Source organism: Zalophus californianus, chromosome 4 (genome assembly GCF_009762305.2).
Source record: "Zalophus californianus isolate mZalCal1 chromosome 4, mZalCal1.pri.v2, whole genome shotgun sequence".
Lineage (NCBI taxonomy): Eukaryota > Metazoa > Chordata > Mammalia > Carnivora > Otariidae > Zalophus > Zalophus californianus.
In genome coordinates, this window is record NC_045598.1 from 23,194,656 (window position 1) to 23,219,303 (window position 24,648).

Here is a 24,648-nt window from a genome sequence, read left to right on the forward strand (position 1 = left end):
TTGTTTGTGGGGACAATGTCCCTGCGGGCAGGAAAGAGACACTACGCTATTCAAGGGGCTAGGTCGCCACAGGAGCAACTTACCCTCCCATGGTTAAGGGGACAAAGCTTTTCGTGCTGTACTTGCAAGTTTCCTATATATGTTCGAGATGGTTAGAAAAAAAGAGCGTGGGCAGGGGTGGAGGGAGCGGGACATGACTCTGTTTCCAGCCACAACACCCAGAAGAGGCCAGTAAGAGAAACAAGCTGCCTCAAAAGAGGCCGCCGCCTCTTGCCCCCTCATCTCCTTCTGCGTTCCAACCACGTCCAGCAAATGCCCAGAGAGGGCACAGCCCTGCCTGGGACCACGCAGCTAACGGCTGCCTTCTTTGTGCGCTTCTCTCTCCCCACTCAGGCCTTCTGAGGCCTCCCCGGGGATTGTGGGCAGCAGCAGGTCCCATGGGGCCGACAGCAGACAGAGACCGAGCCCGCCCTTCGGTCCGCCTTGACTTGCACACCCTGTTAGGCAAGTTTGTTCCTGTCTCTGGGCCTCCATCCCCCATCTGGTCCAAGGTACAAGCTCAGTCTCTCTGATGCTCTTGCTAGTGGGTTTCTACGCAACTGGGGGTCGGGCACTTGGGTTCGGCTGCTCAGGCCTCTGACCCGCTGGACGACCTGGGCCAGGTCACTTAACCTCTCTGTTTACTTCCTTGTCAGCACGTGGTAGGATAACATGTCCAAATACCCACCAGTGCCTCTCTCCCCGGAATTTCCTGGGTCCCCACCCCACCCCACCCCCGCCGTGCCCTGCCCCCCCCCGGAAGTCCCCACAACGACGGGGCAGCTGGGCATGCTGCTGACCAAGGAATAACACAGAAGAATGCAGACAACACCGGAGTCCGACTCCCTGGCTTCTGAGTTTCCGAAATCTAGACCTTGCTGTAGTACAGAAAATATGGAAGCCCACACAACGAGCCAGAGAAGTCCCCCAGCCTTGAGCCCGGGTGGACTTCCAAGCAGGCCAGGAGCCGTGGAGGGAGCTGGGAGGCTGGGGGCCCGTGAGCCCTCGCTGCAATCAGAGTTCTCCACGTGGCTCTGGAGACCCAAGACAGAAGGAGGGACCCAGGATGGGGCGAGAGCAGAGGTGCCACCTGGCACCGGAGCCAGGGACACGGCCCTGCGCGGGAGCATACGCAGCAGGCAGGGCCCCGCCGCATGGCAGGTGCCCAGAGAGCTCTCCCCTCAGAGGGGCATGTGCAGGGCCATGCCTCCCTTGTGCCCTTGGTGCCACAGGCATACCCCTGATGTGGCCCCAGGGAGCCGGTGGCTCAGAGCGGGACATGGGGATCAGGAACAAGGGAGGACCCAGCAGCACCCTGCAAGGAAGAGACAAGAACAGGGACAACACACAGGGGAAGCTGAGAGATGACAACGTCGGGGTCCAATGGGTCCCTCCCCACCAGTGTCCCAGCACCACGTAAACCCCCAGACCTTAGGCAACCCTCGGGCAGGGGCCAGGGGACCAGGAGTGACTAGATGACGATGTTCTCATGACTTCCGCGGGTGAAGACATCAAAAAGGAATTAGGGTCAGTTCAGAAAATAGAAAGCTGCCTTCCTCACACATCTGTGTTTGCAAGACACAACAGCCCCGCGAACAGCGCAGCGGCACGCCGGGAGCAGGCCCCCACGGCTGGGGAGGCCTTCACTGCGCGCCGCAGCCTTCTCTGCCACACCCTGGGGATGGGCAAGTATCAGCACGAGTGGTAACTGAGGCAGTCGGCCTTGCTTCTCAGAGATCCTGTTTACCAGCAAATGCTTGGACAGAACCTCCCGCACAGGCTGGTCAGGGCATCGACCAAGGTTCTGCAGAGTGCTCCACACCCGGCCTGGCACGGAGCAGGGGTTCAGTTAGCGGCGGCTGCCAGGCTGTTTTCCTAACAGAGAGACAAGCGGGTCTGGCCCCAGCTCTGAGCTTTGTCCCTTCCCTGTCTCACTGCTGGGCTTGGGTTTGGGGGGGATCCTCAAAGCCATACTGAGTGAGAAACCCCCTGAGACAGCCTTTTCTTGAGGTGCTGCCCTAGAAGATTTGCAAGGACGGAGGCCTGCTTGGAGGAGGCCAGCCAGACCTTCTCAGGGTCCTCCCAGGCGAGCTGGGACACGTCTGTCTCTGGGCAGGATTCAGAGAGAGCTAACAGCAGGGTAACGAGCCCCTGACCGGGGCGGCCAAGCCAAGAGGGAGAGGCACCCCGGACACCCGGACACTCAGCTGTAGCCAACTTTGGAAGGGCTCACGCACACCCAGCAGGAAAATTCCAGCGTTGTTTTGTCCCGTCCCAAGGGCTGTGTCTGCGTTTGTCATCAGCCGACAGACAAATGGCTTTCTTCCTGGTCTCGAGCTACAGCGAATGCCCTATCATACACCGTGGAGGCCTCACAGCCAGGTGACACTGGGATTGTTTGTGTAATTTTGTTTTTATTTTTAATTTACTTCGGTTCAGGATGCCCCTGCCTGGCCCAGAGACCACATTGTCCTTCATAGAGCAGGACACCTCAGGATCCTGGGCGCACTCCACCCAGCCCCAGCTTATGGAATCCAAGGCCTCTGCCAGATTCCAGACACTGAGCGGCCACGGAGCATAGCGGAGTGGTAAACCAGGGCGGGCGGGGCATTTCCAGGCCTCACTGCGGTGGGGGAGGGGGGGGCAATTTATCTGGATGAGGGCAGAGAGCACCAGCCAGGTGTCCCAAAATAACTCACGTGGCCAGGGCTGGGAGCCAGTCCCTCCGTGGAAAATTTAAATTAATTCTTCTTGGCTGCAGGTCCAGACCTCCTGACGGGCCACCCGGAATCACCTGATTTCTGTGGCTCTGATGGTTCCAGAAGCCCAAGGACGCCAGCCCCCAGTCTCTGGGCTCCCTTAGGGAGCCAGAGGTCGTGTCCAGATGGCCCACCCCCAGCATTGTACAGAAGAGGAGACTGAGGCCAGAGAAGGCAAACTAAAACCCTACAGAAGTGAGGTTTGCCCAGTCCTTGCAGGTGCCCGGCACTTCGCTAAGCGCAAATCAACACTGAAGGGAGCCCCCGGGTCAGTGGGGGTGGAGTGGTGAATCTGTGAGCGGAATGAGAGAGCAGCAGAACTTCAAAGACAAGGAATCTCAGCTTGAGTCGGAGATGGGCCTCGGGGGGGCAGGTGCAGCTGTGCCCACAAAAGACGAGAGAATGAGAAAGACCCACCCAGAAGCAGGGCAGGCAAAGGCTGAGATGGGGACCCATGCCCCCCATGCCACTTGGCAGACCACAGAGCGCTCAAGGCACAGATCTCATTTCACAGCAAAAGGCCACCCCCGGGTCACATGCTGGGACAGGGGCAGAGCCGGGCTTGAGCCCCGTCCCTGATCCTGAGCAGTATGCCTTTTCCAAGACCTGATACTGCCCACCAGGGGGCCAGAGGAGCCAAGAACGGGCCCCAGGGAGCCCACCACTGCCCTCCAGCACCCTGCACTTGGACCTCAGATGGAAAGGGTCTGGCCTTGGGAATTTTCTTGTTCCCCAGACTCCTCAGGGACGAGAGAGCCTGGGGCCCCAATCAGACAGAGGGAGCCGCTCCCAGCTCCACTCATGGTTTGCTGATGGTCATGGCCAACGCTGCTGAGTTTCCGCCTGCCAGGTGCAGCATCTCAATCCCCCAACACTCAGAAGGAAGCGCTGGTATCATCCCTACTTTACAGTGGGGTTCTGGGGCACAGAAGATAAGCACTTTGCTCAAGGTCGCACAGTATTAAGGGACCAGTCCAGGAGGTCGGCCTCAGGTTCCCTGACCCCAACATTGTCACCAATTGCTTCCATCTTCGGGCGAGCCACCAACCCCCTTCCCCAGGCCCTGGCCTCCGGATCCTTACAGCCACAGTGACTCCTGGGGTGGGGGGGGGGCTTGTCAGGAGAGAAATCAATGAAATACTGCTTATCGGGGACCTTTCCCAGCCAGAAAGCTTACGTGCCCTGAAGTCCCCATCCCCATGACCTTCCCCAGGGTCCCTGGCACCAAAGACCAGGCCTGGGCCCTCTGGCCCCGCAAGGATTCAGGTGAACTGGGGCGGTTCCAGGGCCCCTGGCGAGGGCAGGGACTGGGCAGCCAGGGGAACACAGGCCCACTTCATCCCCTGCTCAGCCAGCTGGACCCTCCCTGTCCCCCTGGGCCCCCTGGGGACTCGGGGTTTGCATACATCTGATTAGCATGAATTAGCAGCTGCCAGCAGGAGGGAGGAATGTTGCATTCCAGGGGGGGGCCAGTCTTGTTTTTGGAAACTTTTTGGAGTTCTGCTGAGGGCTCCCTTGTTCAGAGACCACTGGATGGCCGGCTGGTGTTTGTGTACCCAGAAGAGGCCCGCCCCAGCCCCTGGTGAGCCCATGGCCCATGGCCCCCAGGCTCCAAGGACAACACATAGGGCAAGAGCGTGATGCCCAGGAGAGGGCATGATGCCTCAAGGAACACGGTGTCTGCAGACTCCAGACCCTCACCCAGGGTTCCCAACACACTGAGAGAGACCTCTGTCCCAGGTAGTGGGGTCTGCAGCGGGAGCGACCCAATGGCCTCCTCCAGTTGGCCCAGCCAGGGAGCCGGCCAGGACTACACCTACAGAGCCCTTTCAGCTGGGCGCCCCACCCCGGCTCCTTGAAGATGAAGCTGGTCCACCCTGATCTTCCAAGAAAAAGGAGGTGGATCTTCCATCCCAAAAGGCCCACTGTGTGCCAAGCCCAGGGCTGGATGCCTTCTGTGTCGTGCAAGGACCCATGGGCGACAGAAGGGCACGAATAGCTTTTGTCTGCCCAACAGCCCTTCCCTCCGCCTCTGATAACTCAGCAAACTTTAGAGTCGTTCTTTTGGTGAACTGACAGCATAAAGCCCTGGAACCAGACGAGGTTCAAATCCCTGCCTCACCGCTCATCAGCTGTGTACCTCTCTGCCTCAGTGCCTGTCCCTGTAAAATGGGGTCATTGTAGTGAGCATTCGATGAAGTCCAAGGTCAAGGCCCCTGCAGGTTCAGTGTCTGGTGAGGACCTGCTTCCTGGTTCATAGATGGCTGTCTTCTTGAAGGTCCTCACATGCCAGAGGACAAGGGAGCTCTCGGGGTCCCCTTTATAAGGGCACTGATCTCATTCCTGAGGGCTCTGCACGCCTGACCTAATCATCTTCAGAAGGCCCCACCTCCTAACACCATCACCTTGGGGGTTAGGTTTCAACATATAAACGAGGGGGCTGGGGGGAGCAGGGAGTGCCCTGGGGGGCTGAGCTGCTAAGTGATGGAGCCAAAAGCCACAGCCTAGTCCCAGGGTCCAAGGAGCGAGGGAGGGAGGGAAGGAACTTTGCCTCCTCGCGGATCGCTATGGAAGAAGAGAGCGCGCCTGGGTTTGAGTTCCAGCTCGGCCGTTTTCTGAGCAGCCCACTTCTCTGAACCCGGTTTCCTCACATGTAAACCGGGGATAAAATCCTTACTCCACCACGTTGGCATGAAATAGACTGTCACATTGAGAGCACCCCGCGCCCATTTAACACCCTGCAAATGTCCGCTTTTCCATCCCCCCCCTGCCCAGAGCACCGATCGCCTCAACCCTCCAGGAAACCGAACCAAACCATGCCTCAGACATGAAGAAACTTTCATGTTCTCAAGGGATCCCCAAGGCAGGGATGGTACCCCCATTTTAGAGATGGGGAAACTGAGGCCCAGAATGGTTCAGCAACATACCAAGGTCACACAGCTTGTTAATGGAACCTCTCAAACTGACCCAGTTGCCCCAAGTCCCTGCCTCAGGGTTCTTCACAGTCAGGGCTGAAAGTCCACGTGGGAGAGATGAGGGTCGGGCAAGGTGGTGTGGGTCTAATGGAAGGAGATCCCTGAGGCTTCTGCCCAGCTTCCAGAGGCTTCCAAGCTCTGCCCTCCCCACTCCCTCCAAGCCTAGACTCTGGGTCCTGGGTCGAGGGCTCCCCATGCTGGCCATGAAGGGAAGGTGTCCCCGGCTCCTGGAAAGCCCAGGGAAGGCAGCCAGTGGGCAGGCTAGGAGCTTGACCTCAGAAACTGAATGACTTCTGTGAGGTACTCCACCTCTCCGAGCCCTGGTTTCTGCTCTGCCAAATGGGAATAATAAGGTGTAATAAGTGAAATAATTCTGCAAAGTGCATGGCACCATGCCCAGATCAGGAGTTCTCAAACCTGAGTGTGCCTCAGAATTACCCAGAATGTCGGTTAAAACCCAGATAGCCGGGAGTTTCCCATTCAGTAGATCCTTGATGGGGACTAAGAATTTGCACTTCTCACAGGTTTTCAGAAGATGCTCAAGCTGCCGGTCTGGGGGAAATAGTGTTCACTTAAAAACTAAAAGACTGAGGTGCCTGGGTGGCTCAGCTGGCTAAGCGTCTGACCCTTGGTTTCAGCTTAGGTCCTGATCTCGGGGTCGTGAGATTGAGCCCCGTGTCCAGCTCTGTGCTCAGCAGGGAGTCTGCTTGAATTTCTCTCTCCCTCTGGCCCTGCCCCCTGGCTCAAGTGCTCTCTTTCTTTCTTTTTGAAATAAATAAATAAGACTTTAAAAAATAAGACCGATAAGCACATAAAAAGATGCTCAACAGCATTAATCATTAGAGAAGTGCAAATCAAAACTACAAAATACCATTTCATACTCAAGAGGATGGTTACTATAGAAAACAAAACAGGAAATAAGAAGCGTTGATGAGGATGAGAAGAACGCTTGGCACAGCCGATGGGAATGTAACATGGGGCGGCCACTGCAGAAAAGGATTGGCAATTCCTAAAAAAAAATCAAGCCTAGAATTAGCATGTAATCCAGCCATTTCACTTCGGAGCATACACCCAAAGGAACTGAAGGTGGGTCTCAAACAGATGTCCGCACACCCATGTTCAGAGCAGCATCATTCACGAGGGCAGAAGGGGAGAAGTAGCCCGAGGGTCCGTCCATGGATGAAGGGATAGACGACGCGTTGTTCACACGTACCATGGAATACCATGCAGCCTTAAAAAGGAAGGGAATTCGGACACCTGCTAGAACGTGGATAAACCTTGGGGACATTATGCAAAGTGAAATAAGTCAGGGACAAACGGACAAGTATGATAGGATTCTGCTTGATATGAGGCACCTCGAGTAGGCAAAGTCATAGAGGCAGAAAGTAGAATCAGAGTTGCTGGGGGCTGGGGGAGAGGGAAACGGGGAGTTAGTGTCGGATGGGTATGAGTTTGAGTTTGGGAAGATGAAAAAGTTCTGGAGACGGATGGTGTAGACGATCGTACAACAGTACGAGTCCTTAATGCCACTGAACTGCACATTTACGAATGCTTAAAATGGTAAGTTGGGTTATGTATATTTGACCATAAATTATAAGTAAATAAAAGAGCGCTTGAGCAGAGACTCAATGGGTGGGCGGGCATTCCTTCCTCCAAAGAAGAGGAGCCCCTCCAAGCACAGGGAACGGGGAGTCCAGCCTGAGAGCCAGAGTTCCCAGGGCATCCCAGCGCCGGAGAGACCAGCAAGCAAACTTGATCACTGAGTCCTGATTTCCTGAGTCCTAATCTCCCCATCCACAATATGGGCATGGTCCACCCTCCTCACAGAGACAAGGTACCCCTGTCAGCTCCCCGGAAACAAGAGAAAAGAAAGCCCAACCAGGACTTTGGTTTCTCTGAAGTAGGGATGTGGGTGGCAGGGTTACATTTCGGGGCCAAAAGCTTCCCAGGAACTAGATGTTCCCACTTCCACTCATCCCCCCAAAAGGAAAGAAAGCTGTTTCCCCTAGAGCTGGGCCCCCCAGCCCCTGCCCTGCAGAGGACTTGGAGACTGGGGCCTGGACCAGCAGAGTTCTGAGAAGCCACCAGGGGGCGCACTGCACCAGCAAACCCAGCACATCTCCAGCTCTGGACCAAGACAGGGAAGATGACTGTCCTGGGGCACCTTCCTGGGCAGGGTGGCTCCAAGGCCTGTTGAAAGCTGCCCCTGGGTGGGGGGCACCCTGAGTCATGGACTCACAGCCACAGAATTGGAAGGGGCTTAGAATGGGGACATTTTAACAGAGGTGAGAAGCCTTGGTCACTGGCAGGTCAGGACAGAATAGGACTGGAACCCCAGCCACTGGCGTCCCCCAGCACACTCACACCTGCTCCTCTCCAGGCCCCTGGAGAGCTCGACCCAGAAAGACCAGGGACCGAGACAAAATGGAATTGTGGGCAGGGGGCTATAACATTCCCACCATCCCCAGGATGCTGAATGCCAGGGAAACTGAGGCACAGAGAGGCAGAGATTATCTGCATCCCTCCCGAGCAAGTCGGGACCCCAAGGTGGGTCCCAGTGAGCTTCCTCTGCTCCTCCACGGGGCGTATTAGGGGGTAGTGTTGTGACCGGCCAGGCAGACCAGGCTCAAAGCCCAGCGGAGAGTCATTGATTGGAGCTGCGGTGGGGAAGGCACCGGTGTCCACCCGCTTCGGGGCCATGGAGGACAGACCATCTGATGGGTCCCTGGGGCCCGCTCTGGAGGTAGCAGGACCTGGCAGGGAGATGTTGGGAGTCCCTCTGGCCTCTGCAGGGCCTCCCTCCCCTTAGCCAGCTCCCGGTCCCACCTCCCTCCTCAAATGTCTGCTGAAAACAGCCTTCTCCCATGGAACAAGAACCTCCAAAGGCCCCATCCTTCCGGTTCATCCCCATTTTCCTGACGAAGATGGGGAATTGCTCAGAGGCACCCCAGGAACGCCGCAGGCCGCCTCCACCCCTCAACGGCCAGGGCCCAGGCCCTCAGCACACACTGCCTTCTGTAGTCCTCCAGGCCACCCTGCCGGGCAGGAGGCTAAAGAGCCCCACTCATCTCACAGAGGAGGAACATGAGGACCGGAAAACAAACTGTCCTGACGTGGAAGCTCTCTGGGCTTCCTGTCATGGCCCAGACCTCGGATGGCAGAGGCACCCACTTAGTCCCTCCAGGCCCCGGGTCAGAGGTGAGCCTCTGCAGGGCACACTGGGCAGGTGAAGAGACCTGCATGGAAAGACCACAACTGAAGGCCAAGCAGGAACACAGTTTGGCCCCCAGCCACCCCTCCCCTGCCATCTGAAATTCTAGAGGCTGGAAGGCTCAAGTCTCATTTTCCTAACTACCTTCCAGCCAAGGGTAGCCAGGGGCATGTTCTGGCCCAGATCTAGGTGGGAGTTTGCTAGGAAGCCTTCACTTCCCAAATAAAAGGACAAAGCCTCCTAAATTGAAGACCTTTGGCCTTTCCACCACCTTTCTGCCTGGAATGTGTATTAGAGTGCTGAAGGTACGGCAGCCACTTTGGAACTATGAGGGCAAACACACACACACACACACACACACACACACACACACACACACACACACACACGTTAGGGACAATAGAAGGGAGAGCGCTTATTCTCTGACAGTGTTGCTGGGCTACTGTACCAGCCCTAGATTTCTAACCTGAGTTCTTTCAACACCGCTAACTAAGCTTCCTGTTGGTCGAGACCCGCCCAGGTTTGCATTCCCGTCTGATATGGGGCAGCGCTGAGTAGGGGTTAAGAGTGTACTTTTAAAATCTTAACCTACAGATTAGCAGCTGTAGGACCTTGAGTAAGTGGTTTTGTGGTCTAAGAACCTCAAGGTCCTCATCTATTAAAGGAGCTCAACAAGTGTACCTACCACACAGTGTTGCGGGGAAGATTACATCGGCCACTGAGCGCCTTCAGCGCAGGACAGCACACACACATGGAGTCTGGCGCACACAGGGCTGGAGGCGGCCGAGGGAGAGCTGAGCAATGACAGGGAGGGCAGCCTCCCCAACAGTTAAGAACAATATCAATGACATAACAGTAACAAAGGTCCCCTGGGCTCCCCGCTCTTCGGCCCTTTGATGGTCTCACAAGACTGGGGGGAGGATAAATCCCAGCTCCTCACTCCCTGGCCTCTCAAAGAAACCCTTTGTCTGGTGGCATCAGAGGCCAATTCCGGCCCCACAAGGGCCTGACCAAGCTGCAGCACCAGCCCAGGACAAAGGGCCCCCACACGGCTCTGCCCAGGACACACCCACTGTGCCCCAACTTCCGCAGCCTATGTGGCCGAGCCAGGCCCACGCACGCAGCCCGGCCAAGATCAGAGGCAGCGGACACAGAAGCCAGGACCCGCGGGCAGGGGGCAGGGGGGCCCTGGATGAGGGGCAGCAGGAAGGGGCTCAGCAGGGCATGCTCAGAATCAAAGGCACCTGAAGTTCCCCATTTGAGAGCCAGAGAGCAAATTTTTTTTAAATAAATAAAGCACTCAAAGTCTCTAGAAGCTTCTGCCACCCTCCAGACCACATGCCCCCACCCCCACAAAGCTCTGCCCCTGGTGGCCTGCCTGTAGAAAGTTCCTCTACAAAGTCCCATCCACTGTTCCCTCCTTCCAGCCAGGCTTTGCTCAAAGACACAGTCACTGACTGCTGACCTCTGACCCCAGCCCTTCTCTGGCACTGTGGCCAATCCCTCCCGGCTCCTTTCCCTCTGGAACCTGCTCCACTGTGTCGTCAAGGTCACCAACGACCTGCCTGGTGCTGAGGCCAGAGGCAAAGTCCCAGTCCTCAGTTCATGTGACCGGCCCCAGCAGGGAACACGTCTCTCTCCTCTTGACTCCTGGGCCAGCCTCTCTCCCCCCGGTCTTCCTCCTGCTTCCCGGCAGCCCCTCCAAAAGTCGGGACTCTGCTGGCTCCACACCCTCGCCCCCTCCCCTAGCAGCCCACGTGGTCTCCAGTCTAACCACCTTCTTTCTGCCGAAACTCATGCCTCCAGCCTCCCCTTCTCCCCATGACTCCATTCCCGCATCCAGCCCCATCTCCAGCAGGAGTCCAGTGGCTGAGCCAAGCCACCAGGCAGCCCTGCCCTCCACCTGCTGTCCGCAGCCCCCCACCCCGTGCACCACACCCCTCCGCAGCCCCCTACTCAGCCTCACCACCCACACACCCATCTCCTGCTCCCCTGCAGGCAGATCCGTCCACCCTCAACACAGACCCAGGATCTGAGCCCTGCTCCCGTTGCTGTCACCCTGGAGTTTTGCCGGAGCCTCCCACCCTGCTCCCCGTCCCCCTCTCACTCTGGCCTACACCACCCTGCACACCTCCCCTCTGCTCTTACCCTCTGACCTCCGCCCACACCCCGCACCCCCTCACTCTAGCACAGGGGGCATCTCACCACTTTGCAAACATGCTGAGCTTCCTCCTTGCCCAAGACCTTTGCATTTGCTGTTCCCTCCACATGCGTCACCCTTCCAGCAGATCTGCACGACGAACTCCCTCATTTACTTTGGGTGTCAGCATAAATGTCACCAGATCAGAGTAGCTTCCAGGCCACCATTTATCAAATACAAAAGCAGCCATGTCTCCCAGCCACACCCCCCCCACCCCTCTGTCTGAATCTTCTCCATAGCATTTCTCACCCTGACACCCTCTGTATTTGCTGCACCCCACCCCCACCAGGAACAGGCTCCATGAGAACAGGGACTTCACCAGGTCAATGCCAGCACCTAGAAGACTGTCCACGCAGGGTGAGGGGTCTCCAGAAACATCTGCTGAATCAGAGAATGAGCTGAGCTGAGGGTTGAAGGAGTGTGTGTTTGCCGGCTTGGGGGTGGGAAGAGAGGCCAGGCAGAGGGAAGGAACTGTGTGTACCAGACTGAGGTGTGTTCAAGGAGACAGTGAGAGGAGGTGTGCAGGGTAGAAGCGTCTGAGTTTAGGGCTGAGGAGTTAGGCAAGAGCCTGGTCATGAAGGGCATTTGCTTATTGAATGTTCATTTAATATTTATTAAGCCCTATGTGGAGCCTGGCCTTCTGCCCATCTAAGGGGATGGGACTTAATCCTGAGGGTACTTGGGAGCCATTGAGAGACACAGAGCACGGGCAGACATCTCGCTGCTGGTCACAATGGTCCATGAAACCCCATGATGCCCCTGGACCTTCCCCCCGCCCCCCAGGGGGGCCTGCTCTGCCACTGCCTTTGCTCAAGCACAGCCCCTTTGGAATTCTGGGGAGAACGTGCCCACTGAGGTTTCTCCTGGTGATGCTTCACAGCAGGTGGATCTCCACACGAGCCAGCCCTTCCACCTGTGACCCTCCTGATGCGTGGGTCGCCACAACCCAGATGGGGAACTTGAACCTCCCAGGCTTGGGGAGAACCTCAAAGAATCCAACTTTTTCATTGCCCAGATGGAGCAACGGAGACCACCAAAGGAAAAGGACTTATTCAAGGTCACACTGTGTATCAGTCTCAGCTCTTTTGTTTATAAGTAACAAGCACCTAATTCAGATGGACTTGAAGGAGGAGGAGGGGGAGGAGGAGAGGAAGGAGGAGGGGAGGAAGAAGAGGAAGTGGAAGGAGAAGAAGATGAAGGAGGAGGGGGGAGGGGAGGAGGAAGAGAGATTTGGCTCACATAACTAGGATGCTGAAGGGTGAACTTCAGGTACAGTGGGATCCAGGCCTCAGAAAATGGTTGGCTCGACTTCAGACACATGCTGCCCCTTGAACCAATTATTGGACCAGAGGTCTGCAGAATTCTCAATGGCCAAGCCTGGGTATCATATGCTTACCACTGAAGTGGGCGGGGGGAGAAGTGTCAGCCTGACATGACACCCCAGGACTGAGAAAGGGGCAGGGTGGGACTGCAAAGGAAAACAAGAGAACTGATCTGAGAAATGGGGGAAACAGAAGCAGATGTGGTGGGTCCATCCCACCCAGGAGCTCAGTGACAGAACCGAGACGAGCACCTGACTCCAAACCCCTCACACCTCCCACTTTCCCGAACCACGTCAGCAGGATTAACTAGACCTCGGTGTGGGGGCCAGATTGGGCCAGGGTGGGGGCTGTGGGAGCTGGAGGCAGGGGGCCAGTTAGGAGCTCGTCTAGGCCAGAGGTAATGAGCCCCTTGACAGAAACTAATCAATCTCCTAACTCCCTAACCCACTTCAGCATTTTGCTGAGGGAAACATCTGTCACTTCTCCAAGATGAATGATACACCAACACCGTTATTAATGTATTTTTAAGTGGTGTTTAGCGTCTACTTCATTTGAAATCAAAGAGAACAACATAGATCTTCCCTGACTTGTGTAGCCCCTAGAGGCCCTGGCACAACACAGCAGCTGCTATACAGTGGGATGCGTGGACACGCATGGGTAAGTAAGTGCAGGTGCTTGCAGCCCCGGGGAAGGAAGCCGGGGGCGGCGGGGGGAGGTGAGATGAACAATGTCCTCCACTGCTGGAGGGACTCAGGGCCTTTTTTCCGGAAGGACATTTCACAGGATGTTTTTGTTGCTTAAAGAGGTTTGTTTGTATCTTTTGGCCCACTCATCCCTACTTCTGGGAACACCTCTTGAAGATATCGTTGAAGATGTGAAAGAGGCTTCAAGTGCTGAAGATGTTCATCATGGTGTTATTTATAACAGAAAGAAACTGGAAATCACCTAGATGTCCAAGCAGAGGCCAGTGGTGGTGCCAACTGAGTCCAGTCTGCTCAGTGGAACATTTTACGACCTTCCAAAAAATGCTGCCAACAAAGATTATTGACGTAAGATGATATGATTGGAAAAGCAGAAACTTAAGGCAGCTCAAATCACAAGGAGGATCATTTCAAGGGCCAGAGGAATTCCCCACCATTCGGCTGCCAGGAGCACAAGTGGGAGACGGGGAACCTGCCAGGTCCCAGGGCAGCGTTTGTCCCCCAAGCCCCCGGATCTCTCTCCCACCCTGGCTTCTCTCTGACTTTATTGATGGCTCTCTACTGACCGGCTAGGCAGCCCCACCCTCAGAGCTTACCTACTATTCCAGCTCTGTCTCAAAGCTGTCCGATTCAATCTTCTCCTCCTGCAGAAAGAAAAAGAGAAAGGGAGAGAGGGAGGGAGGAGGGAGGAAGGAGAAGAGAGAAAGAAAAAATATTTTTCTAGAAGGAGTCAGGCTGCATCAGGTGGTGCCCCTGGTCCAGTCAGCTGTGCTGAACCAGGAGGACAACCCACACTCCATCAGGATTCCATTTTGGCTGTTTGGGTGGGGTCAGGCAGGGGGACCCGGTCAGAGGATGAATTAGTTATCTGCTGCTGCATAACAGATGACCCCCCAACATTAGTGGTTTAAAGCAGCGCTTATTAGCTCCGTCTCTGAGGGTCAGGGATGGAGAAGTGGCTTTGCTGGGTGGTCCTGAAGTCAGTCTCTCGTGAGGTTGAAGTTAGGAGTCAGCCTGGGCTCTGTCTTCTGCAGGCTCGATGGGGCTGGAGAACCCACTTGCAAGCTCACCCACGTGGCCATGGGCAGGAGGCTGCACTACTGGCTAGAGGCGGTAGCTCCTCCCCACACGGGCCTTCTGTCGGGCTGTCCACGGCAGGACAGTTGCTCTTCCGCAGAGCAAATGACCTAAGACAGGGAGGTGACCTGTAACCTGCCCTAATCTCAGAAATGATGCTCCAGCACTTCGTCCATACTTTACTGGTCACCAAGAACAGCCCTGGTACAATGTGGAGGGAGAGCACTGCACAAGGGTGTGAACACCAGAGGATGGATCATGGAAAAACTCATTCTGTAACGATAGCTTCAGAAGTGTATGTGCTGGCTCATTTTCAATATACAAATCAACTGAGGTAAACCTCAACCAAAAGAAAGCCTTTTTTTAAAAATGACTTGCCTTGATTACTTCCATGGAGTCACAGAGGGCCTGAATGAGCCAGAACTGAGACTCGACACACGTGGGCTATGGGACTGAGTGATGCTCGGCGTCCAGTCATCCATGTGCAACCACTAGGTCACAAGATGCTGGCAGGACCGAGATCGCTTTGGGTCCAGACACATGGGCGACATGCCTGGCGGACGAGAGGCAGGCACCTAACAGAAGGCAGGAAGGACTCTCAGGAGCCAAAGGAGAAACCCTTCATCAGAGGAAGCCCCCTTAAGAGCAGGGGCCTCGGGATAGAGGGTCTTGGGTCTGGGTACATCCTGTCAGCTGGTTCTTGGACCTGCTGCAGCCCAGTCACCAACCCCAGGAGGAGGAGGCTGAGTGTGAGACGGGGGGAGCTGTCCTGTAAGTGGGCCCATGCAGACTTGCTGGGGGACCCCATCCTCCAGAAGCATTTGCCAGCAAGCTGTGAGCTCCTGCGTGACCTCGAGGCCGAGGCAGGCAGGACCCTCGTGGACAGACCAAAGACAGCAGTGGAAGTGGTGGTTGATGGGGACAGAGGACAACGCAGGTGGCCGTCTCCTCTGATTCATGAGTGCACAGGATTTGCCCACACCCTTGAGAGGGGAGAGGAATTCACACAGGATGAGGCTTCCTGCAGGGGAAGGTGGGAGGTTGGAGCCAGCAAGATGCAGATATTAATAATAATGCTACCAGGATTTCACCATTTAAGACGCTTAGAACCACAAGGCTGGAGGTAGCTCAGGAAAATCGAGTCCAAACCCACTTGACGCTGGAATCCTTTGTCCACACATCTCAACCAGACCCTCAAAGTCTTGGTGGGCTCATGACTCCACCAGGAAGTGCATTCCATAATTGGACCACTCTGACACATGGAGAGTTCTTTCTGAAATGAGACAAAGTCTGTCTTCTGACAGGTGGCTTCCTAGGATTACCACTACACAGCCCATTCGAGTGGCTAACATTGGAAAGATGGACCAGACCAAGTGCTGGACCCTCATGGGGTTGGAACATGGTGCAGCCACCTTGAGAAACAATCCACATGACCCAGCCCTTCCACTACTAGGTATCTACCGAGAGAAACGAAAATATACATCCACACAAAGACTGATACCTAAATGTTCCTAAGAGCTTTATTTATAACAACCCAAAGCTGGGGGGAAAAAAAAACAAATGTCCATCCAAAGGTGAATGGAAAGACAAACTGTGGTACCTCCATACCATGGAATAGTACTCAGCAGTATGTACTATGCTGTACATAGTAAATGACTATGTGGATGAATCTCGAAAAGACTACGGCAATGAAGGAAGCCTACATATGGTATGATTTCATTTATATAAACTTCTAGAAAAGGCAGAGAGACCTATAGTGATGGAAAACAGATCACTGTGTGCCTGAGAATGGGCGTGGAGGGAGGGGCAGGTGGCTAGGGGGAACCAGAGAACTTTGCGAAGTGCCAGGGATGTTAGGTGTAGTGACTGTGGTGGTGTTCTCACCGGTGTCTACACCTGTCAAAACCAGATTGAATACTTAAATATGATCAAATTTCACACCTTAAATAGGTACAGCGTTGGGGCGCCTGGGTGGCTCAGTCAGTTAAGCGTCCTACCTTTGACTTCGGCTCAGGTCACGATCTCAGGGTCGCGAGATCCGAGCCCTGTGTCAGGCTCTGCACTCAGCAGGGAGCCTGCTTGAGATTCTCAGATTCTCCCTCTGCCCCTCCTCCCACTCTCTCTCTAATAAATAAATAAATAAATAAATAAATAAATCTTTTTAAAAAAAAATATGTACAATGCATTTTAAGTTGTTCTTTAAAAACTAACATGTGAATCCCTTGATTGAGTGATATAACACACTGGGGCCAAGCTGAGGGCCTCCTGGGTCTGTTTTGACGAACCCCGTGTAATTAACACATGAACGGGCCTGACCAATGCTCACCGAACACCTGCTAAATTTAGCAGGTTTCCACCTAGTTAATCTCTGCTTCTGGAAATGGTCTTCCAGGACTCACCAAAGGTCATTCAGCAGAGCCAAGAGTTCAGCCCAGGTCTCCTGATTCATGGGCCTCTTCCCCACAGTGTAAGAAGAAATAGAATCCAATGCTATGGAGTGCTTTGAGCTTCTCCAAGCTGCTTGACATCTGTAATCTCATTTCCTGGATTAATCCTATTTGACACAGTCGAGTGTGTAATGGATAAGACCGGACTCGGAGAACATACAGCTTGTTTATTTATGGCAGGCGTCTATTCTGATGGCTTGGGGCCCGGGCCAGGCCAATTGTTGAATATCTTGAATAACCCTCCTGGGTTAAGTATTCAGGGCTTTGGAGTTGGACAGACCCGGGCTGGAATCCAGGCACGCCTGCTTACTAGTGGAGCAAACTATTGAACCCTTCTGTGCCTCAGTTTCCTCCCCTGTAAAGAGGGGATACTAGCAGTAATGCCTCAAGGAAGATTGAGTGATATGGCAGCACCCAGCACATAGTAAACCCCCACAGTCTGGTAGCTGCCATTGGTACATTATTACCATAATCTTTAAAATATCCTTATGAAGTACATCCTATTATTATCCCCATTTTACAGATAAAGAAATTAAGGCTCAGAAAGACAAAGTGATTTGCCCAAGATGACATGGCAAGTCCCCTATATGGCTCCAAAGCCGTCTGTGGCTCCAGTGTACCACAGTGCCCCCTGCTTGGGTAGTGACAGAGGGTAGTGACACAGGGTAGTGACACAGGGTAGTGACAAGGCCTATAAGATGCAAAGGTCTGATCAATTCCCCTCAAAGCCTGCTGGTTCCAGTTAGAGCCGAAGGAAGCCAAGGCCTGGCCAGATTGGCACAGGAGAGGTCAGCCATGAGTCCCCTTCTGGACCCTGGGCTCTGCCATTTTGAAAACCCGTTCAGCACGGAGAAGAGAGACCGCAAGAAAGAGTAGACTCCCCAACTCCAGCCCATCCCTGAGGGTGACCAGGTCTCCTCCTTCCACCAATGTGCAACCAACAAGGTGATGAGAGTCTGCACTCAAAACTGCCATAGGGTCAATGTGTGACCCTGGGCAGGTCCCTACCAACTGAGAGCCTTACATCTAGCCATTAGCTCAGGGCATGGGACAAGATGACTTAACAATCGCCTGTCCAGCTCAGACCATCCTAGTTTCCAAAGCAACAGTGATGCCTGGGATGCAGATGATAACTTAACTCCAGGTGGGATGGGGCCCTTGAAAGTACAAATGGGGGTGTCCCAAGGAGAGCACACTGGAGTGAGGTCCTGGCCCCAGCAAGGGGTCACTGATCATCCAAACAGGTCGCCTGAGGGAAGGAAAAGAACAGCTCTGGAGACAAGAGACCAGGATTCAAATTCCACTCTGCCATTCATCAGCTCTGTGAACCTGGCCGTTTCCTTGCCTGTCTCTGAGCCTTAGGGTCTTCATCCACAAAATAGGGACAATCACACCAACTTTATAAGGCTATGTGGCACATAAATAAAATCATTTCTCTAAAGCACCTGTAAAAGGCGCTGTTTTAACTGCTGTCTCCCACCTCCACCACCGAAGGCAACATCTGAGTCCCCAGATTCCAGGGAAGTTCACCTGGAAGTTCTTCCAAATATCAGGCCACCGTCCCTTCTGCTGCTGCTGATTGAATACACAGACCCACTGAGCAGGTGGAACAGGATCAAGATCAAAATCCAAAGAGAACTCGAGTCCCGATGTATGTGAGAGAGGCTAGAATAGTGGACACCAGGGGAAGTATCAACCGGGAGGGGCACAAGGGAGCCCCCGGACCAAGATGATGGCCACTCGGTTGTACATATGTAAAAAAATCCATTGAGCTGTACACCTACGATTTGCGCACCTTGCTGTATGTAAATTACACCTCGATTTAAAAAAAAAAAAAAACCCTCAATTTTTCCCCAAAGGTCCAGGAACATATGTGCACATCTGTGCACTCCCAGGCAGTGCCCGCCCAGACGGCAGTGCCCGCAGACGGGCACCCCCACAATGGACACTGCAGCCCACCACACCGGCCTGTCTCCTTGTGCCCAGACCCACAAGAAGCCACACACCCACCTGAGCAGGCGCACTTGCACACACGTACACACAGCCTCTGCGCACAGGACGATCTGTAGCAAGGAGTTGCTGGAAAAATCTGGAAAGTCGTCCGCAGCTCCGCTGACACAGGGACTAGCCAGCTCCCTACCACGATTTCCAAAAGGGAGGGACATTCCGCGTGTCGGCGGCTGGGTTGTCGGAGGCGGCCACGGCCCTCGGTGCTGTCTCGGCAAAAGTCTCATCAAATCAGCAGGTGTCTACACAGCCTGAGGCACCAGGGGGATCTTCGGAGAGGAGAAGCCGGGGTCCCGGGAGGAGGAGAAGCCTCCTGCCTGGCTCACCCTGCTTCCAGGCCAAGACTGTGCCAGACCAGCCTTGGGGGTCAGCCAGCAAGTGTGTGAGTCCCCACAAAGCGAGGATGGGGGAGTCCTGGTGGGCAGGAGGCTGGACAGAGAGTACGGGGGTCATTATGACAGGATGGGTGCAGTGGTTCCACAAGAAGTTTGGGAGCAGGAGAGCTCTGCTTTGTCCCCTGACTCTGCCATTTATTAGCCATGTGACCCTGGACAAGTTTCTTAACCTCTCTGGACCTCAGGTTGCCCCCCTATCAGATAGAGATAATAATACTACCTAGTGGGATAATATTACATGGTGGGAATGCCGGAGGGACGTGGGACGGGCTGAGTCAATTGACATCACACGTGCCCCTGGACACAGAACGTATTCAACAGCGTGAGTCACTTTTATCAAGGGCCCAAGGACAGCAAGGGGCCACTAGATAACGAGGATCCCATGGATTGCGAAGTGACAGCCCAAGCGCCCAAATGCAGCCCACACGTGGAGTCTGGCCCACGCAGTATGCAGTATGTTTCTTTTTTCTTTTTAAATTGTTATTGACATCTAAAAATCAAATTTCCTATCAAAATCCAAACTTCCTGCTTCTCTTGAAGAGTTCAAACATTTGGCAACCCCAGTGCGCATCCCCACCTGGTGACTCCAGGCCAGAGCCCGTTCCAACTGCCTGCCCCGGCCCCGCCCAGCCCTGGGGCAGCAGAGATGGCACTTCGGGGCTGGGGGCCCTAGGGGGGACAGGGACCCACCCCCCTCCTCCCAGGGTCACGCAACTAGTCAGCGGCAGCGCTGGAAGTGGAGCTCAGTTTGCCAATCCCTGGTCCTCCCTGAGCACCAACGGGATGCCAGGGAGAGAAACGGGCTGTGTTCCAAAAGTTCCTGCACCTGAGGCCCTTACCTGAGAGCCAAGGTCATCACGGGGCACATGACTTACTCCTCTGAGCCTCAGTTCTTTCACCTATAAAATGGGAAAATAATAGTCCTTTCCTCAGGGTGATGGTGAGGACGAAATGAAGTCAAGAAGTAAGGCTCACAGAGCAGCCCCCGGCACACACCAGCGCCCCTGGCATGCTCCATGCACGCATGATCTCGTGGCTTCCTTGAAGCAGCTGTGATGTCACTCTACTTAGCCCACCTGACAGATGAGCAAACTGAGGCCTGTGGGCTGGTGAGATTCATATAGCCAGTGAGTGATGGAGCCAGGATTTGGAATTCTTTTTTTTTTTTTTAAGATCTTATTGATTTATTTGAGAGAGAGAGAGCACACAAGTGGGTGGGGAGGGGCAGGGGGAGAGGGAGAAGCAGACTCCCTGCTGAGCAGGGAGCCCGATACGGGACTCGATCCCAGGACCCTGAGATCATGACCCAAGCCGAAGGCAGACGCTTAGCCAGCTTAACCAGCTGAGCCACCCAGGCGCCCCCAGGACTTGGAATTCTAACTCAAGTTCAAGGTAGGACTGCTTGGCTCCAAACACCAGCTCTCTCCATACACCGGAAGCCTCTGCGGAGTCCGCAGATCATTCCTGAGGGCCTCCTGTGTGCTGGGCACTGTGGCAGACACCAGGCATTCAGCTCACAACAGACCAGATGGCCGGCTCAGTCTGCGAGGCAGAAGGGGGGCAGCAACAATGAACCAATCACCCACGTCCTGGCAGTGGTAGGCGCCAGGGAAGAAAAGGCAGGAGAGAACTAGGAGCGTGCCTGGAGGGGGCACAGTGGGAACCTTAGCTGGAGCAGTCAGGCAGGCTCCCCCAGGGAGGTGACCTTAAACGGGAGCCTGAAGGCTGGGAAGGACCAGCCATGCGACAACGGAGCAGAAGGACGAGTGTTTGCAAAGGCTCCCAACTGGACGAAGGCGGGTGATGTCCAGACACGGGAGGAAGGCCAGCATGGCTGCAGCCAAGTAAGAAGAAAGGCAGAAAGGAAGTGAAGTCAGAAAGGTAGGTGGGGGCCCAATTTCCAAGCAGCAGAGCACCCAGTTTCAAAATAATAGTACCCTCCACTCTTGGCCAGGGCAAGCACCCAGACCTCTGCCTGCGATAACTCATTTCATCCTCTCCCGGCTACAGCTCGTTGACCCTATTTGTCGGGGGACAACACTGAGGTTCCAAGAGAGGCAGGGACTTGCCTGAGGCCACCCTACTGGGGGAGATGGGTGCAGACCTGGAACCTAAACCAGGCTAGGCCAGGCTGTCACCAGGCAACCTTCATCAGGGGACAGACCACGGACCCCCAGTCTTTGTGTGATCGGAAGAGGAAAGGGACCAAGGGGTCATTTCCCAGCCCAGGCAAGCCTCTTCCCGGGTCAGTAAGGCTCTAATGGCCCCCGTCCCTGGTAACACCAGGCTTTCAGCCCATGGGCATGGACATGCACAGCGCCCACACACACACATACACATGCACACACCCATGTGCACACACACACCCAGCCAGGAAGAAGGCCCAGGGAGCACATGCAAGGGGCAGTCAGGACAAAATAGGGCTCTCCATATGTCATGAGCTTCCAGGCACCAGGTGGGCAGGTCCCCCAAGCTCCTCACCTCACTGAGGGGTGCAACCCATCAGCCAGGCCAGAAGCTGGCAGCATCCTCACCTCTCATCTCTCCTATGCTCCCCACTTCTGATCTGCTACACAGCCCATCCTAGCTCCCACATCCCTCCCTATCCGTGACCCTGGCTCTAAAGGCAAGAATCTTTCCGGCTTTCGTGTCCCCACCCCCCCCACCACCACCACCTCATGCTGGAGAACCAAGGGCAAGACAGTGGTGACAGCTCTTGGGGACTTGGGGTGGGAAAACCAGTTTAAAAGAAGACCAGAGCTTTAGTATGGTAATGTCACCAGCCCAGGGCACCTGCTGATGAACACCAACATCACCCTTTCACTCACTCTCTCTCTCTCTCACACACACACACACACACACACACATTTCACAGCTATCAGGTTGCAGTGACTCTGCTGCTCCAAAACAAAACAAATTCAACAACTGTGTCAGCCAGATGGGGCGAGGGGCTGAGAATATGAAACCCCCCCTGCTCTCCACCAGCGATCACCCCCCAGTCCCCACCCACAAGCCAGAGTCCAGCTCCGAGGAGGAGCTCACCTCCCAGCCCCAGGCATTGACAGAGCCCCGTCTGGGATCCAGGGCCCCGAATTCCTGTGCTATGCAAGCTCCCTGCCCCACACAGGGCCTCCTGTCTCATCGGTAAAGCATGGGTGGATGATCTCTGAGGGTCCTCCCAGTTTGGAAACTCCACCTTTTATGGACATTTGGTTACCAGCCGCAGCGGCTGGGAGTCTCCAAAGCCGAAGGTGCAGTGCCAGCAAGAGGCCAGCAGGGGGCGCGCAAGCCTCGTTGACAGGGCGTCCCTCCGGGAGATGGAGGAGGTGGGCTTAGAAGAATTCTGGAAACTGAGAGCCGACTCGTACCCCCTCCCCACTTAGTTTTCTTGGAGTTCCGCATGGCTGCAGGGCTGTCCTCACTCCTCTGAACAATCGCCTCTCCCAGCTGCTTCAATGGCTCCATGGTGCCGGTTACAGGTGTGGCCCTGGACGGGGACCAACACGTTGGTAGATGGATGGGGAGAGAGCCGCTCCAAGCATCCCACGCTGTTCTCCAAAAGCAAATAACCTGACAAGGAAAACCTCTAGGGAGGAAAGCATTTTTAAAAAACTAAAGCACTATTGACACTTGGGTAGACACTTGTACCCGGTGTAATGATCTCAAACTGATCAAACTCCTTTGGGGCAGGTAATAAGGTCTCCATTTTACAGAAGGGGAGACTGAAGTTTCAAGACAGTAGGTACATTGCCCAAGTCACCCAGCAAATAAGTGGAAGAAGCAGGATTTGAACTCAAATCTGTTTACCCTTCATTCTGCTATTACTCAAACATCAACTCTGGGCTTACCCGCCCTCCTGACCTTCCAGCAGGGTCCGTTGTGTGGTCCCTAGAAGCAGGCAAATGCAGACAGCCCCCTCCTCCCTGAGCAGGCCGGCAGCCCTGCTCCTAGTTTTGCACTAATCCTATCTTGCCGCTCAACCAGACCCAAATTCTGGAGAACCTAATTCTGACCCAACTAATAACAGCTAAATTTACAAAGTGCTTACCACGTACGAAGCACTTTGGATGCAACATTTGTGATCCTCACCAGCATGAAGCATGTCATCCCCATTTTACAGAAGATGAAAGAGATTCAGGAAGGTTCAATGATCGCCCAAGGACACACCGCTAAAAGGTATCAGAGGGTGGGATTCCAGCCCCAGGCTGTCTGTTTCCACACCTGAGCTCTTAACTGTTACTTAAAAGCACTTTCTCCCATCCTCCCCATGGCCTCTCTGGCCAAGCCTCAGCTCATCCCTCATCTTGAAAATATGATGACCCAGCTCACGCCCCCTGACAACCAGAGTCAAGGCCACAGCCCCAAGCCCTGACTTCAGTTTGATTATCTGGGATTCTCCTCCCATCCAAGGATGGGAGCTTTGATGAAGCTGAAAGGAGCACCTTCCCCCCTCCAGAAGCAGAGGTGTCTCCAGGCCCTTGTCCTAAACACGCCCTGAATCACATAGATCCTGGCTCTGCCACCACCCCCTCTGGGCTTGGGAGGGCCCATGAAGAGCTTAAAATGACCTCAGGGTCCCAGGGCAGCAGGGGTACTCCTGGCACACTCAGGGGCACATCTGTGCTAGTTCCCTTCCCTTGAACCTCCTAAGGCTGATCTGGAGACCTAGCCTTGGGAAACCTCCCATTTATTCATTCCCCCATTCCGCAAACCTCTGTGCATAGCTAATCCATGCCTGGCTCTGTGCTGGAAAGAAGGAGGCAGCAGAGAGGTTAAGACCCTAACTCTGCCACTTACGTGCATATGACCTTGGGCAGGTCACTTCACCGGTCTGCGTTTCCATTTATCATCTATAAAATGGGGATGAATATGGCCCCTGCCTCCAGGGTTGTCAGGAGAACGGGGAATCACGCAGGGAAAGACTTAGCACAGTGTCTGGCACGCAGGAAGAGCTCAGTGGTAGCAGCTGCTTGGATATCATGGAGGAGTTTTCAAAGGCTGGTGGGGGAGGGGACTGCTAACCAACTAATTGTCAAACAATGGGATCACTGCTAGTCCCAGGCCAGACAAGGCGATGGGGGCACACAGGGGAAGGGGCAACTAGTCCTGCCTGCCCAAGTCAGGGAAGGCTGCCCAGAGGAGGTGCCATTTGAAGGCTAAGTAGGGTTTCACCATGAGAATAAAAGAGGAAGGGCATTTCTGGCAGAAAGAACAGCAGTTACAGAGGCTCAGAGGCTCTTGGAGGCACAAGGAGATGCTCATTGAAAAGCTGGTTGTGTCTGGGGAAGTTTGGGGATACAAAGCTGGAAAGGGGTTGGGAGGTGCTGGTGAATGGCCTTGTTGGGCGTGTCTGGGGAATTGGGACCCTCTCCTGGGGCAACAGAGGGCAGGAGAGAGACTAGATCCAATTGGTCTTGGAGGAGAATGACCCAGGTGGCAGCAGGGTCTGGGAGGATGGCACCAGGGCTGGACAGGAGGCAAAGTCTGAGGGGGCTGCTCCCGGGGTGGGACCGAG